We start from the raw sequence: 17,353 nt of genomic DNA, 5'->3' as shown, positions 1-17,353 counted from the left end.
TAACGAAAATAAAACGAGTTCACTATCAAGACATCAAATGAGAAAACTGCATATCGGAAAATACGCGCAAATCCCGAAACTGTGGTTTTTAATTTTTAACGCGAAAAGTAAGTGTTACTGAAAAACTATCTACAAATACGGATGTAGCTCTGAGTCATCCAGAAGAAAAACAATGTTTTTTAGGAACATCAGACGACTTCAAATTTACGAGAACAGCAGCACGCCACGCGTCCCTTCGGTGCGCCGCTCGTAGCTTCTGCTACCAGTCACTTTATTTTATGCTTAATCTAACATAATGCAACGCGTTTCGAACATGTTCTGTTCATCTTCAAGCGTTTATACGTACATACATACATAGAGAAATGTTACTTAAAATAAACAGTCTTAAACTAGATTAATCTAGAACACTTAGTCCACTGTTTTTTACTGTAGCTGCTGGTGTGGCATGGACTAAGTGTTCTAGATTAATCTAGTTTAAGACTGTTTATTTTTAAGTAACAAAAATGGTTCAAATGGCTCTGAGCACTATGGGACTCAACTGCTGAGGTCATTAGTCCCCTAGAACTTAGAACTAGTTAAACCTAACTAACCTAAGGACATCACAAACATCCATGCCCGAGGCAGGATTCGAACCTGCGACCGTAGCGGTCTTGCGGTTCCAGACTGCAGCGCCTTTAACCGCACGGCCACTTCGGCCGGCTAAGTAACATTTCTCTATGTATGTATAAACGCTTGAAGATGAACAGAACATGTTCGAAACGCGTTGCATTATGTTAGATTAAGCATAAAATAAAAAGTGACTGGTAGCAAAAACTTGAAATAAATAATTATCCCACACACTCACGGTTCACAAACATAGCCATTATGGCTGAAAATAATTATGTTAATAAACACTGGATGTGAAGACAGCTGCAGCGTTGCTAGCGCTCCTAGCGGTTACATTTCTCATTGCAATAAACAGAAGACGAACGATTTCTTTGATCAAATTTAAGGCGAGACGCTAAATTTGATCAAGTCAATTGGGCGAAAGGCGACATTTGACAAAAATTCCTTATTACACTACATCCAATATATTGGACAAATCGACTTTGTCCGTTAAATCTGATAGTGCAATATCAGCCTAACGTGGAGGTGGTGCGAAACAGCGCCACGTTCTCGGCAGACGTCTGCGCCACGCCATTTCTGTGTGAAGTCGGCCTGATGGTTGCACTGGGCCGCGCGCGGCAGCTTCGCACGCCTACCTCAATCGTCTCAGCGGAAAAGCCTGAGTGTTCCTGGAGTTTTGTGGACGGTTATTGTTTTTCCCTACAACCTTTCGCGCTTCGCAGTTGAAATATGGCATCAGCGCTGCTAGCTGCCAGGGATCTTCTTACGCAGACTCGATTCATAAGGACTCGTGGCACAAGCGTTATTACTCGATTCCAGTGCGTTGTGTACCTACGGCAGTGTTGCCACTATTAAAGTTTCAGTCCTCGCAATTCCTGTTTTCTGCTCCTCTATGTACAATAACGTGCGTTGTGGAGCATAATTAATATAAATGTAGTGCCGAATGTCGCGCTCTCCGCCCGGCTCCCCCCTTGTGACGGCTCACCAGGACGACGCCTGGTGCCGGAAGCTCCTATACTCCAAATCGACCTACTCCGGCAGACAGGTGTCTGTGCGTGTTCCCCGCCCCGCGGCCGTTAACACCGGTGTCCTCCGCCACCTGGCTATAGGCAGGGGGTTCGTTATTCCGCTCCGCTGTTAGCGGGCCACCTCTTGTTCCGCTGACGTCACAACGCTGCTCCACGCATACAAATGTTCCGTGACGCGGTGGCAGCAGCAGACGCCTCAGGCGACGCAGAATTCGCGAATGACATTCGTTTTGTTAAATTTGTAACCACAGTAACAAATCACTTCCTCTTTCCTTTTCCCTTTTACTTCGCGGATGGCACTGGTTACAGCAACGTACCGCCACAATCATAACGCATGAAATACAGTTCGAACAACGTATTACAACATTCAAAAGGTACTTGCTAGCATTATCTTGGGCATTTCTGTGGATCGATCAATTCATAATCCGGCGATAACAGTAATCTTGCATTACACGTCTTACGAGCGCCCACGTCAAGATAGCCAGTCACCACTTTTGATATCAGTGGTGACAAATCGAGCTTGTGAATATTTCAACCAGAGCGACAAAATGAACTCGCAAACGTGCAGGTAATTTATACGGCGCTAAAGTTGCATGCATTTTTAACTATTTCATCAAATACACGGGACTTATTCCGACTTGATGCAAGACGCAAAAAACTTTGTTTTGACCTAACACTGACACCAAATTTGGAGTTTTAAACTACGCTTTTTGCAAAAAACAGAGTATTTCATTTTTTTCTATTTACCCAAACATATCAACTGGAGCTTTGAAACCTAGCAGGATAATCATGTTGATACCAGTTCTACGAACAACAAATGAATGCAGACTGTATGCTGAAGGTACCTCAAAACCTCCACAGAGAGGCAAATTTGTTCCATTTGATGGATAAATATTCGCCAAGCATTATTAGGACCGTGGCGCAAGATTTTTTTAGTCTCTGTATAGAATTCCTTTACATGGGATTACGGCCCCTCTTGGACTGAAGCTTTCAGTGCTGTAATACATTCGAAACGTAGAGAAAGAAGTCCTTTCAAGAGCTGTGGGAGTGTGCGTCACACAATGGCTGCAAGATCAGGGCTTTGAATCGTGTGAAGAGTACGGGCGAGCATTTCCTTGAATCAACGCTAATCCATCTCTCAGCTTTGCAAGTAGGAAGTTCTCGACGGTGCGGCTAACTTTCGGAAGTGTTTTACAGTGTACATCAGAGGTTAGTGGTTTTTCGAAACCCGTGCATCCCATAACGGGACGTTTTCAAGTGTCCAAAATATGACAGTCATGCTTTTCCGTGAAGATTTTCCCCCTTTTCGGATTTTCATAAATTTAAAAGACGCCATTGCACGCACTACTGTTCGAACTCTATACAAACTCTGTGTCAACATAAGAGGTCCATCAGAGGCCAAGTATGGAAAGAATTATTTTCCATTTTCGTTCCTGCCTTGTCGGAAATTCACAGATTGTGGGCTTATTTATTTTAGTAGTTATTTTGAAGTGCTGTCACACAGTAAAGGCGACAACACTTCAAAAAGCAATGCTGAATTTAAACATTTTGCTACCGTAGTTGAAAATTTAAAGCTACAAGAACTCAGTTTAAATATTGATAACATTTACAGGAAATTGTATTGTTAAACAAATTGTATGTTCAAAAACATACTTCTGAAAGTCTTGCAGAATTATCTACTACACAAAAGCGGCAACAAATATTTAATAAGATTAATGGTGATTTTACATATTTGTACTAATTAATTCCATTTCTATTGTCGATTCCCGCCACTTCAGAACTCACAGAGAGAGTTTTTCTGTGACGAATATTAAGTGCCGGGAAGAAAGAAACAAAGCATCTCTGAATATGACAAAAAATGAATTAATTATTTAAATTATATATACACACTGCAAAGATGCTGAGTAGCTGTTTAGCAGTGACAGTTATTAGTTAAATATTGCTAAAAGCAATTAAAATATGTTTTAAACAAAATAAATAATACTTTATTTTGATACACTGTACTTTTTTCCTACCTTTAACAACCAATGTACTTCATTTGCTAAAACAGGGAAGGAGGGGCGAGGGGAAATTGGCCCTTTCTTTTCAGACATCAGCTAAATAGTCCCCAACAGATCAAGTAACAAACTGTACAAACTTAAGTTCCCTTTTTCCTTCTTTTTATTTACTGCTTGACAGTGAAGTCACGGAACACGAAACACTACCTGAGACTACATAATGAAGGAGCAATAACTCTTACATTTGACGCAGTTATCTGGAGATACGAAAGGTTTTCCCAATTACGCGTTCCGCATTTAATGAGCTCGTTATCTTTTCCGGTTCGCAATCATTAACAGAGTAGCAGCAAATGATCGAATAAGGAAAATAAAACACAAAAGACTCGCAAAAATAAAAAATGTAAGTAAACTCTCATATCTACTCCGTCACATAAAAATTATTCATCTATTCAGAAATAAATATATGACTGTTGGTCGTGCGGTAGCGTTCTCGCTTCCCACGCCCGGGTTCCCGGGTTCGATTCCCGGCGGGGTCAGGGATTTTCTCTGCCTCGTGATGGCTGGGTGTTGTGTGCTGTCCTTAGGTTAGTTAGGTTTAAGTAGTTCTAAGTTCTAGGGGACTTATGACCACAGCAGTTGAGTCCCATAGTGCTCAGAGCCATGTGACTGTTACAAATAAATAGAAGGACGACAAATTATTTGTCTCGGAAATGTATTACTATCGTACGGGAAGAATGCACCGCATTGTACACCGTGTTATCAAAACTGTCAGTAATGCAGACAACTACACCTTGTTGAAAGTGTAACTATTGAAGGCATACAACTCCAGGCAGAAAATGAAGATCGGTTGGCGAAAGAAGTTTTGCGACGAAGCACGATTACCTAGTTACTGGGATTGTTTTTATAGTAAAGGAAAATAAAAACCAAACGATGAACGTGGAGAAGACTCTCTCCATGTTACATTTTTTAAAAAGCATGAATCAAGAACGAGTGCCGCCAGAACAGCTTACGACTTGCGTATCAGTGTGCTTCCACTATAAAAACGTCGATTTCAAGAGAGAAAAAATAAAATGTTCTGCCTCTCAGAAATGGGTACGATAAAAACAAGACAACTATGACAATTTATTGTTTGTATCACTCAAGGACAGAGGGAAGAAAATTTTGAGCTGCAGTAGCTCCCATCATGGTAAAGTACTTTTCCTCTGAGACGGACAGCTGCTCATCTTTTACGTAACATTTCACAAAGAGACTTTGCCTCAGTCGCCGGATCGTCATCTGCAGTGACTGCAACCCAGACAGCGGTCAGTTTGCAGAAATTATGTTTCGTAAGGCTAGCCAGCGCCGCAGATTACACGGAATTTGGTTACTGGCTCGGCACTGACCTACGCGAACGAGGACAACCGCCTAAAAATACCACGGAGGACTGTGAGCTCTCGCAAGCGGTGGATCGCAGGCGGATCAAACTGTGCTTTCTTGCGTAGATGGAGTCTGGGGTTTCGTATTCGCGGACAAACTCGGTGAAAAGGAACCCTACGGTGTAGAGATCCAATCCTCTAGGTCATTTCGTCATCACACGTTACAAACTCGGCTGTAATAAAGAGGCAGACATAGGGGGGAGAGGGGGGCGGGGGGGGGGGGGGGTTGCAAATTTTTTGATTTGTTGTTTATAGAAAAAATGAACAATTTGAGATTTTTTATTCGTCTCTGGATATACCACTACATTCAGTTCAAAATTACGGGACTGTCCTCGCCTTGCTGTCATCAATTTTACTTTTTCTAGATATTATAAGTAGTTAGTACACGAATTTCAATGGCACTAACGATAGAACGATAAATGGCCGGAAAGGCTACGCTTCTTACGTTAACAGACTAATTGTTAAATAAAAAAAATAATACCACATTTTAACTGATATTCCACGAGTAAATCGCATTTGTTTATATACAGTATTGTCAAAAGTATCAACACATAAGAATAAAGCTCTTTTTTCATTTTAACCAGCCCAGTAGGTAGATAATCCTATTCCTTTCTTCTCTGTCTAGGTAGGCAAAATATCAATGTGCGTATTATGTAGTGCAATGACACATGAATATGTTGATTACAATATTTAATCATCATCATCATATGATTCATGAAATTAATACTTTTCACGAATTCACCGATACGATCAGCTCTGCTAAAGAAAAAACGCAGAAAAAGACGGAAGGTGGTGGTTTCCAGGAGGGCAGGACGCATAGAAGATCAAAAATTAACTAAAACGTAACACTTTCGGGCGCAGTGGTGTAGCAGCTTAAGGAATTCTGGCAAAACTCTCTAATACAAGATAAAAACGTAAATCTCAAATAAAGAGGACAGGAGTAATCGCACAGCATAAAAAGACATCGGAGCTCAGGTTGTAAATATTTCGTATTTACTATTCCGCAGGCGCCCATTATGCGCTTTTGAAAATATTCCTCTTCACTGCACAATTAAATCGATGACTTTCACATTTCATTGACAACTTGTTTTCAGTACGATCGTTTTAGTTGTGCAGCCACAATGAGCGAGGAGTGATGTCACACGACACACTGAAACAACCGTCTGACGATGTAAACAGAAGCAGAGAGCACCAACTGTTGGCAGGTTGCTAGAACAATCTACTGATGCAACTTTGTCCTGGACGACCTTGCGAATAACGTACTAATCTTCGCTAATACACTCCTGGAAATGGAAAAAAGAACACATTGACACCGGTGTGTCAGACCCACCATACTTGCTCCGGACACTGCGAGAGGGCTGTACAAGCAATGATCACACGCACGGCACAGCGGACACACCAGGAACCGCGGTGTTGGCCGTCGAATGGCGCTAGCTGCGCAGCATTTGTGCACCGCCGCCGTCAGTGTCAGCCAGTTTGCCGTGGCATACCGAGCTCCATCGCAGTCTTTAACACTGGTAGCATGCCGCGACAGCGTGGACGTGAACCGTATGTGCAGTTGACGGACTTTGAGCGAGGGCGTATAGTGGGCATGCGGGAGGCCGGGTGGACGTACCGCCGAATTGCTCAACACGTGGGGCGTGAGGTCTCCACAGTACATCGATGTTGTCGCCAGTGGTCGGCGGAAGGTGCACGTGCCCGTCGACCTGGGACCGGACCGCAGCGACGCACGGATGCACGCCAAGACCGTAGGATCCTACGCAGTGCCGTAGGGGACCGCACCGCCACTTCCCAGCAAATTAGGGACACTGTTGCTCCTGGGGTATCGGCGAGGACCATTCGCAACCGTCTCCATGAAGCTGGGCTACGGTCCCGCACACCGTTAGGCCGTCTTCCGCTCACGCCCCAACATCGTGCAGCCCGCCTCCAGTGGTGTCGCGACAGGCGTGAATGGAGGGACGAATGGAGACGTGTCGTCTTCAGTGATGAGAGTCGCTTCTGCCTTGGTGCCAATGATGGTCGTATGCGTGTTTGGCGCCGTGCAGGTGAGCGCCACAATCAGGACTGCATACGACCGAGGCACACAGGGCCAACACCCGGCATCATGGTGTGGGGAGCGATCTCCTGCACTGGCCGTACACCACTGGTGATCGTCGAGGGGACGCTGAATAGTGCACGGTACATCCAAACCATCATCGAACCCATCGTTCTACCATTCCTAGACCGGCAAGGGAACTTGCTGTTCCAACAGGACAATGCACTTCCGCATGTATCCCGTGCCACCCAACGTGCTCTAGAAGGTGTAAGTCAACTACCCTGGCCAGCAAGATCTCCGGATCTGTCCCCCATTGAGCATGTTTGGGACTGGATGAGGCGTCGTCTCACGCGGTCTGCACGTCCAGCACGAACGCTGGTCCAACTGAGGCGTCAGGTGGAAATGACATGGCAAGCCGTTCCACAGGACTACATCCAGCATCTCTACGATCGTCTCCATGGGAGAAAGCAGCCTGCATTGCTGCGAAAGGTGGATATACACTGTACTAGTGCCGACATTGTGCATGCTCTGTTGCCTGTGTCTATGTGCCTGTGGTTCTGTCAGTGTGATCATGTGATGTATCTGACCCCAGGAATGTGTCAATAAAGTTTCCCCTTCCTGGGACAATGAATTCACGGTGTTCTTATTTCAATTTCCAGGAGTGTAATATCGGCGAAATTACAAGATTTGTTGCAATTATCCTGTAATACGCTTGATGATAAAGCAAAATTGAGACTGCCTTTTTCGTTGGTGCAAACGTGACATGTCCTCAAACACTCCCTTCCTCATTGCTGTCCATTGCGAGCACTTGCTCCTTCTCTGACCTTGCTTTGGAAACTGGACCACTAGTCCGCTGCTTGGTAACTGAACTGCACGATTACCACTGCTCAAGAATCGGCACTCTTGCGTTCACATGCATCGCGATGTGGATCGTTCATATGGTCCGCTTGGATTTTCACACAGCACTGGCTTTCAACGGTTCTTCTTAACGGTTTCACAACAGGTGATCTTAGTGACATTTCAGACGAGAGATAAAGTTTCGAAACTAGATTTTAATGCATCGTAGACCGGCTCATGCATCCTGCACGCAGTGTCATCAACCGCCCACGAACTGTGCACTTTTTTGTTTCGATGTGGAATACTTCGTATTTTCGGATATCGTATACACTGATAAATTACATTTTTAGGCACATGCCTGGACACGGATAATAGCAGGCGCATTTCAATACTAGATTTCATTATTCATTGAATATAAATTTTAATTATTTTACACTGAGGTGACAGAGATCATGGGATACCTCCTAATATCGTGTAGGACCACCTTTTCCCCGACGTAATGCAGCCACTCTACTTAGCATGAGCTCAACAAGTCGTTGGAAGTGTCCTCCAGAAATACTGAGCCATGCTGCCTCTATACCCATGCAATACAGCGAAAGTGTCGCCGGTGCAGGATTTTGTTAACGAATTGACCTCTCGATGATGTCACATAGATGTTCGATAGGATTCGGGCGGTCCGGGTGGGCAAATCATTCACTCTAACTGTCTAGAATGTTGTTCAAACCAGTCGCGAAGAACTGCGGGACGGTGACTTGGCGCTTTGTACTCCAAGTAGCAGAACACGACAGTTCCTAAACAATGATCGGTGCAGTCCACGTTAACACAGTACACCATTATGAAGCCACCACCAGCTTGCGCAGTGGCATGTTGACAACTTGAGTCCATGGCTTCGTGGAGTCTGCGCTAAACTCGGACCCTATCACCAGCTCTTACCAACGGTAATCGAGACTCATCTGGCCGGGCCATGGTTTCCCAGTAGTCTAGGGTCCAACTGATATGGTCACGAGCCCAGGTGAGGAGTTGCACGCGATGCTTTTAGCAAAGGCACTCGCATCGGTCGTCTGGTGCCATAACGCCAAATTTCGCCGTACTGTCCTAAAGGATACATTTGTTCGTCGTACATCCCAGATTGATTTCTGCCGTTATTTCACGCAGTGTTGCTTGTCTGTTAGCAATGACAACTGTACGCAAAGGCCGCTACTCTCGGCCACGGCATTGCTCGTGGTGAGAGCTAATGACTCAAATTTGGTACTCTCAGCATGCTCTTCACTTTGTGGATCTCGAAATATTGAATTCCCTAACGATGCGTCCAGCTCCAATTACTATTCCGCGTTGAAAGTCTTAATTCCCGTCGTGTGGACTAATCAAGTCGGAAACCTTTTCACGTGAATCATCTGGGTACAAACGACAGAATCGCCAATGCACTGACCTTTTATACCTCGTGCACGCGATACTACTGCCATCTTCAAATGCGCGTGTCGCCATCCCATGACTTACGCCATCTCTGTCTAAGTCCGCAAATGTATTAAGCTTGGATGCTGACGACCTCGACATGCGACAGCATAAAAACAATGATGTATCAGGTTTCTCTTTCATACGTTAAATATAAATAAAATATTCCACATTCGTCTTTTGTCGTTCAGTTACTCCAGAGGAGGTCGTGGAAAAGCCTGTGCTTAGTATCAGCGGCTGTCCTGTCTACTGACGTTGTCTTCAGTACATCATTCTTTAATTAAGACAAGACAGTAAAAAAAAAAATGACGGCAAAATTCTCAAAAATAAATTTAAATATCCTTCGCAGCAAGAAATCCGAAAACCAACACAAATACAAATTGTCGTTCACGTCTCACAAAACTCGACAGTGAAGAGTTTCGGTAGCCATTCGGAACGAGTAAAGCCAGCGTGGAAAAGCGAAGACGTATTGTAACGATGAAATGTTAGTGACGAACTGCTGGCCCAATATAACAGCATTTTTAGGGAGGTTAAAGTTCTGAAAACGCATATTCGACATAGGGATACACGAACCAAGGTATTCCACAGTCACATGCCACGTTGAATCCTGGGCCATCACGAAGAGCACAGGCTCAAACCACGATGTCGGTATCACCTCCGGAAATAAAACTGCGAAATAAAAGCCGCCATTTCGGTAGCAGAGATTGAGGCCCCTCGAAGCAAGGGACTTACAATAATGACGCCCGTAACCAATGAAGAATCATTAAACACACAGCTCCACTGAAGCGAGAAAATTACTGAAAATTTCTCAAACTGAAGGAGCTGAAGTTCCTGTAATGAACTTCGCAGAGAGAGAGAGAGAGAGTAGTTATGCGTAAAAAATGAAATGTCGTGTGGCTAAGGCCTCCCGTCGGGTAGACCGTTCGCCTGGTGCAGGTCTTTCGATTTGACGCCACTTGGGCGACCTGCGCGTCGATGGGGATGAAATGATGATGATTAGGACAACACAACACCCAGTCCCTGAGCGGAGAAAATCTCCGACCCACCCGGGAATCGAACCCGGGACCTTAGGATTGACATTCCGTCACGCTGACCACTCAGCTACCGGGGCAGTAAACTGAAGAAAACGCGATTGCAGCCATTATACTTATTGCTGATTTTCGGTCGTTTAATTTGACCAGATTAGGGCAGTAACGACACACTTGCCACAATAGACTAGACAACTTACATTTAACAAAACAGACATTCGTATTTTTGCGTATCAGCTAATGACAATACGAGAAGTACATAATCAAATTACGTTACGACTACTGTAATACAGTATTAGAACTAGCAACAAGAAGGAAAGTGGAAATACAGAGAAAAGCAAGCAGCGAGTCAAAATGTGTCTAAGACTCTGCACAACGATCTCCCGCCTGCAAAATGTGATGTACAAGGTGGTGGTAAGAAATAAAAGGCAGACCTAACTCTGTTACGAAACAAAACTAGTTAACTTCCACCTCAAACAGAGGAAATGCATAGCATTTCTGATGTTACGGGCAGGTTATTTCATGATGTGCAACCGGAAACACTCGACGTAAGCATTTCCGGTATGAGAAAGTGGGGAGGGGGCTGAAAGTAACTTCGGACGTAAGGATCAAATGTGGATGTAGTTGTGCTATATTTCACGACTTGCATCACTGAGAAGTCAACAAAGGTGAGTTTGTTGTGCCTATGGAGTACACATAATCAGGATGTTTGTATGTAGGAGGACGTAACGTGATGATAATGTGTTATGTCGGCCTTGTATCTCACACAGGAAGTTAGGACTGGATCAGAATACTTGGTATTATTTTATCAGTGACTGGGTCTTGTAAGACGTCACACTTCTGTAAAATACTAGGTGTTAAAACATTTCCTTAGTAACTACGAAGAAAACCTTCGCGCGATTTTTTGTGATGTAAAGCGACAGAATAAAGTGTAACATAATTGACGTTGTTAACTCACACGGATGAAATTATATACCGATAGAAATGATCCCATAAGCAAGGGTTCGCCATCAGCCGTTTGCGAGATAACTGCGAATGTGTGGTTAGAGGTGCTGGGTGATCGTCTCATATGACCACACATTATTCTAAGGAAACTTTATAGCCGGACGTAACTTCGGTTTCTGCGATAGGTTCTTCCAGTACTGTTTAAGGGTTTTTCCTCTAGCGCAGTGTTGGAGAATGCTTAAGGAGTAGTCAGAGGAGAAAGTAATCACCACACGCTTTAAAGACATTTATCCCACTGGGAGACGAGAAGTTCAATTCCTATTTCGTAGAAAGCGGGCGGCCGCTGACAGACACAACCGCACCCACTGTGGAACTTCTTCGTCCAACTGAAACCGATGTTCATGCATATCTTTCATCAGGTCACCAAAGAAGTGAAAATTACGCGGGGAAAATTCGGGGTGCACGGACGATTTTGCAGTGTTTCCCAATCAAATCGCTGCAGCGTAGACTTCGTCCAGTCGACAGTGTGGGGGCGGGCGTTATCGTGCACCAGGATTATTCCGGAAGACAGCGCTCCTGGGCGGTTTCTGCAAAGTGTATTCACAGCGCTTCGAGGAACTCGACGAGTAGAGGAAGCATCCTGGTGCACGATAACGCCCGCCCCCACACTGTCGACTGGACGAAGTCTACGCTGGAGCGATTTGATTGGGAAACACTGCAAAATCCTCCGTGCACCCCGAATTTTCCCCGCGTAATATTCACTTCTTTGGTGACCTGATGAAAGACACGCATGAACGTCGGTTTCAGTCGGATGAGGTACTGCAAACTGGGTGCGGTTTTGGATTTGGTGGCGGCCGATTTCCTTCTACGAAAAACGAATTGGTCGTTTCGTCTTGCTGCGTCATAAATGTCTTAAGGCGTGTGGTAATTACTTCTGAATGGAACCGTTCCATGGTCCCGTTGTGGAACTTTGAGGTTCGCCGATGACATTGCAATTTGTCAGAGACAGCAAAGGACTTGGAAGAGTAGCTGAACGGAATGGACAGTGTCTTGAAAGGAGGATATAAGACGAACATCAACAAAAGCAAAACGAGGGTAATGCAATGTAGTTGAATTAAGTCGGGTGATGCTGAGGGAATTAGATTAGGAAATGAGACACTTAAAGTAGTAAAGGAGTTTTGCTATTTGGGGAGCAAAATAACTGATGATGGTCGAAGTAGAGAGGATATAAAATGTAGACTGGCAATGGCAACGAAAGCTTTTCCGAAGAAGAGGAACTTGTTAATGTCGAGTATAGATTTAAGTGTGAGGAAGTCGTTTCTGAAAGTATTTGTATGGAGTGTAGCCATGTATGGAAGTGAAACATGGACGATAAATAGTTTGGACAAGAAGAGAATAGAAGCTTTCGAAATGTGGTGCTACAGAAGAATGCTGAAGATTAGATGGGTAGATCGCGTAACTAATGAGGAGGTACTGAATAGAATTGGGGAAAAGAGCAGTTTTTGGCACAACTTGACAAGAAGAAGGGACCGGTTGGTAGGACATGTGTTGAGGCATCAAGGGATCACCAATTTAGTATTGGAGGATAGCGTGGAGGATAAAAATCATAGAGGGAGACCAAGAGATGAACACACTAAGCAGATTCAGAAGGATGTAGGTTGCAGTAAGTACTGGGAGATGAAGAAGCTTGCACAGGATAGAGAAGTATGGAGAGCTGCATCAAACCAGTCTCAGGACTGAAGACCACAACAACAACAACAACATAGTAGATACAGGATGGGGCAACGGCACAATCTACTGATAAAACACGACATCTATTGCGCTCGTATGGTCCACGATGGATGACCACCACGATCACCCGACCTCAAACAGATGTATTTTTCTGCCTGCGATCATTTCAAAACTGAAGTGCACTCACTCCTGTTGATACAGTTGAAGTGCAGCAGCGAACTGTGTAGTGTTGTTAGGCCTTCCGTGAAGACGGGAGAGTGTGTGAAAGAGCTGTTAAGTCAGTGCAGAGATGAGTGCAGTTTTGCATCCCAAACGCGAGGAAAAGCCGTGGAGAACCACCTTAAATAGGTGAAAGTGTACAGTACAGTATAACGTGTAACAGTCTGACGCTGAATTTTATTTCTTGTTAAGGTAGGCCATGGGTATAATGTGAGCCCTATTTGATGGGGACTTAATAATAGAAAAGTTTACCTTCTAAACGCATTTAAGCTGACTAGAACAATATTTCAGTATCGGTTGTAACCAAGTATTCGCAATTACCTTCTCTTTTGGTCCATATTTTACTGGAATGTGTTTGGCTCTACTTATACTTTCACTCGTGTAAGTTTTCGGTAGTAACAACGATAATCCTAGCATAGTTTACACACAATACAGTGCTCTCATTTCAACTTAAGCGTTCTAGGTGTAAATGTAGTTCTGGAGACGGATACATACCGGCTGGTTAAACGTAATTACAGTGCAGCTACTCACGGAGATCCGGTGTGGGCTGCAATTAGCGTATGGCAGCGAAACTTGGTACATAGGCTAATGCAGAACAGACTCACGCTGATAAAAAATTAGTACGAATTTTGGCCACCAGATGGAGATCTAGTGCTGTAAATTGTTTCTATGGTGGTATGACATCCATACTCTCATTTGACAAGCCATAATGTGAGTGAACAGTGTGGTCATAAAGAAGAGAGACCGTGTGCTGTTTGTGAAACTGTTTTATGTGGACGGTAGCAGTCACAGTGCTACACTGAGAAAGTATCGCCGACTGAAAGTCCGATGTCGTTAACTGGTTTAAAGAAAACAATAATCAAATATGAAAACACGGGTGAGCGTGGCGTGGTACCTGGAAGAGGAATGCGTCCTATCCCGATGGATGCTGTTGACGACGTTGCTGTTGCTGTAACTGACCATGCAGCACGTGCCCCTGGTAGTGCTAGCGCTCGTGCAAGTGTCCGAGAATTGTCCATCCCATGGTCAACAGTATGGAAAGCTGTGCGGTCTAATTTACACTGCTACTCTTACAAGGACCAGAGCCGGCCGTTGTCGCAAAACCGTTCTAGGCGCTTCCGTCTGGAACCGCACTGCTGCTACGGTCGCAGGTTCGAATCCTGCCTCGGGCATGGATGTGTGTGATGTCCTTAGGTTAGTCAGATTTAAGTAGTTCTAAGTCTAGGGGACTCATGACCTCAGATGTTAAGTCCCATAGTGCTCAGAGCCATTTGAACCATTTGAATACACAGAACCACCGAATTTGAGGTACTGTTAAACTGCATGTTCTCTACGGACGGCAACTGCACTCGCCGTATATGACTGTATGGTGTGGATTCAAAAGCGTATTTATTCTCGGTCCGTTACTCTTTGAAGAAAATACACTCAAAGGGCCTGCTCGTTATCGAGAACTCTTTGTACAGCATGTGATTCTTGCTTCGGAAGAGCTCATTTGCGAGGAAACGATTATTTTTCTTCGAAGATCAGCGTTTTCACTTGTTTGACCTTCTTTGCCCACGTCCCGTTCATAACCCATAATGTGTGGGAACATTTGTGTTCATCTTTGTTGTACTCACAGAGCCAGATTTGCACCTGGTGGCTAAAATTCGAACTAACTTTTTCCGCCTAAATCGATTCCGCATTAACGTATTAACACATCTACCAAATTTCGCTACCATACGGTAATTACAGCCCACACTAGATCTCCTTGAGCACCAGTACTTTAGTTATAACCGTCCTGTACTAATGAATTGTGGGAGTGCTCCCACTTTTCCTTGGTCTTTATATGTGTATTCGGAAGGTTTCACACGGACAATACCCGGGAACTAATTTGTCAGTCCGCTGTATCCCGTTCACACGTTCCACGAGCTACAGTAATACGAGCTCACTCGGTTCATTAATAAACGGCGACTATTTGCTCCCCAGAGCGCTTTTAAAGTAAGCGAGGTCAGGGAATCTGTAAATAAGCAAACAGGTGCAGCCCACCGCGCGTAAGCTCTATCGACCTGTCGCAAATGGCGTGTCCGCAGATTTCGCGCACTGACATTCAGCTGATCCCCCACGAGGACAGCTGCCTACGATGCAAAACACGCGCGGAGGCGTCGTGCAACTGTGGCTGCCCCTCGCTGCGTGCAACCCGCGGCCGGCTTAGCGACCCGACTGGTTCTGCATTTCGCTGATACGTGACAATGACGTAGCCGTGGGTTATTACGCACGTGCTAGCCAGCCGCTAAACCTGCCGGACCACCGTTCGGGTGTCGTCGTAGTATTCTCCTCTGCACAGCTACTCTATTATATTGGCCAAAATGATCACAAACACGCCGCACTCTCTCACAAAGCATAGTTATGCAGTACTTCCTGCTACAGCTTGACCAGCGAGGGCTCTGTTCCAGTGCTACTCTTAAATGTCACGAAGGATAACGAACTCAAAAATTAAATTAGGCGATTGCATGTGTCGCGGATATGATAAGTGAGTTGTGGTGGCAATCATTAAAACAAAAGCGTTTTGCAGCGATATCTACCACGAAATTTCAGTCACCAGCTTTCTCCTCCGAATACCAAAATATTTTGTCGACTCCCATCTACATAGCGAGAAATGACCTCGTAATAAGATTAGAGAAATCAAGTCTCGCACGGAAATTATTAAGTAGTTAATTTTTCCCACACGGAGAGAGAGGAACGGCCAAGAAACACAAAGCGGTTCTATGAACCCTCTGCCAAACAATTAGGAGTGAATTGCAGAGCAGTCATGCAGATCTAGAAGTTTGAATCGTAGGACTGAGATTGTTTGTGAGATAGTACTCTGTTCTTTAGCGGAGCAGACGCTGCGTTCATTTGTATGCGACAAGTTACAGTTCGCCATATGCAGCCTATATGGCTCACACCGCATACTCGGCAAAAGAGGAAACTGTTGCCTCAATAGTGTACGTGACAGCGCAAGGACGGTTAGAGTGTACCACCTCGTCCGTCTGCAGAAGATCTGAAAGTTGGTCGGCCACCACCTAGCTGAAGGGACCATCAAAATATTCGCCTGAAACTGTGTAACAAAATCACAGAAAAGTTAAATGTCGATAACCAGACACGTATTTGAACTACACTGCTCCAGTATATACCTACAGTCTCTTCACAAACACGACAATTTTCTCCAAAGCTGAATTTCGAATTCTGATCCTCTGCTAACTGGATGAGCGATGTAGCTACTAAATGAATGATGTAGCATAGTGGCGCAGAATTTCGAAACGTATCCGAGATGAAGAGGTTCAAGAATCTCATTCCGCCCTCCCCTACCCATTCCCCCCGGTACAGCTTGTCTGTCAAAAAAATGGTTCAAATGACTCTAAGCACTATGGGACTTAACATCGGAGGTCATCAGTCCCCTAGACTTAGAACTACTTAAACCTAACTCACCTAAGGACATCACACACATCCATGCCCGAGGCCGGATTCGAACCTGCGACCGTAGCAGCAGCGCGGTTCCGGACTGAAGCGCCTAGAACCGCTCGGCAATAGCGGCCGGCGCTTGTCTGTCACTTCAGGCGAATTTCGTACTGGTTACTCCATCAAGGATATTCTCGATTGATGGTCAGAGTACGTGCTCGACTGATAACGACTGCCAGGTTGATTAAACGCTATGTCACTTTACGATAGGGGAAACAGATGAGAAGTTATCAATATGACCCGAGGGACAGAATGATATGTACAGATTGCAAAATGATATCGTTGTTTCGGACATTCGCACACTCAATGGATACACAGGGCTCAACTTTGCATCATTTATACAAAGGTCTTTCTCCCTGATGGAAGTACTTAGGTGACATATTTACTATCGCTCCCAAATAAGCTGTCTCTGTTTAAGGTGGAAATAAGCAAGTACAGTATTTTTTCTGTCCCATAGCCTATTATATAGTCGTTTACAACAATACGTAAAAAAACTGAAAGCAACGCATAACAAGCAATACGTAAAATGTTACACACTGCTTGTACACCGGCGGTTGCGGTTATCCCAAAATGACGAAAAACA

The sequence above is a fragment of the Schistocerca serialis genome, chromosome 1, assembly GCF_023864345.2.
Source record: "Schistocerca serialis cubense isolate TAMUIC-IGC-003099 chromosome 1, iqSchSeri2.2, whole genome shotgun sequence".
Taxonomy (NCBI): domain Eukaryota; kingdom Metazoa; phylum Arthropoda; class Insecta; order Orthoptera; family Acrididae; genus Schistocerca; species Schistocerca serialis.
This window is presented reverse-complemented; position numbering follows the sequence as displayed.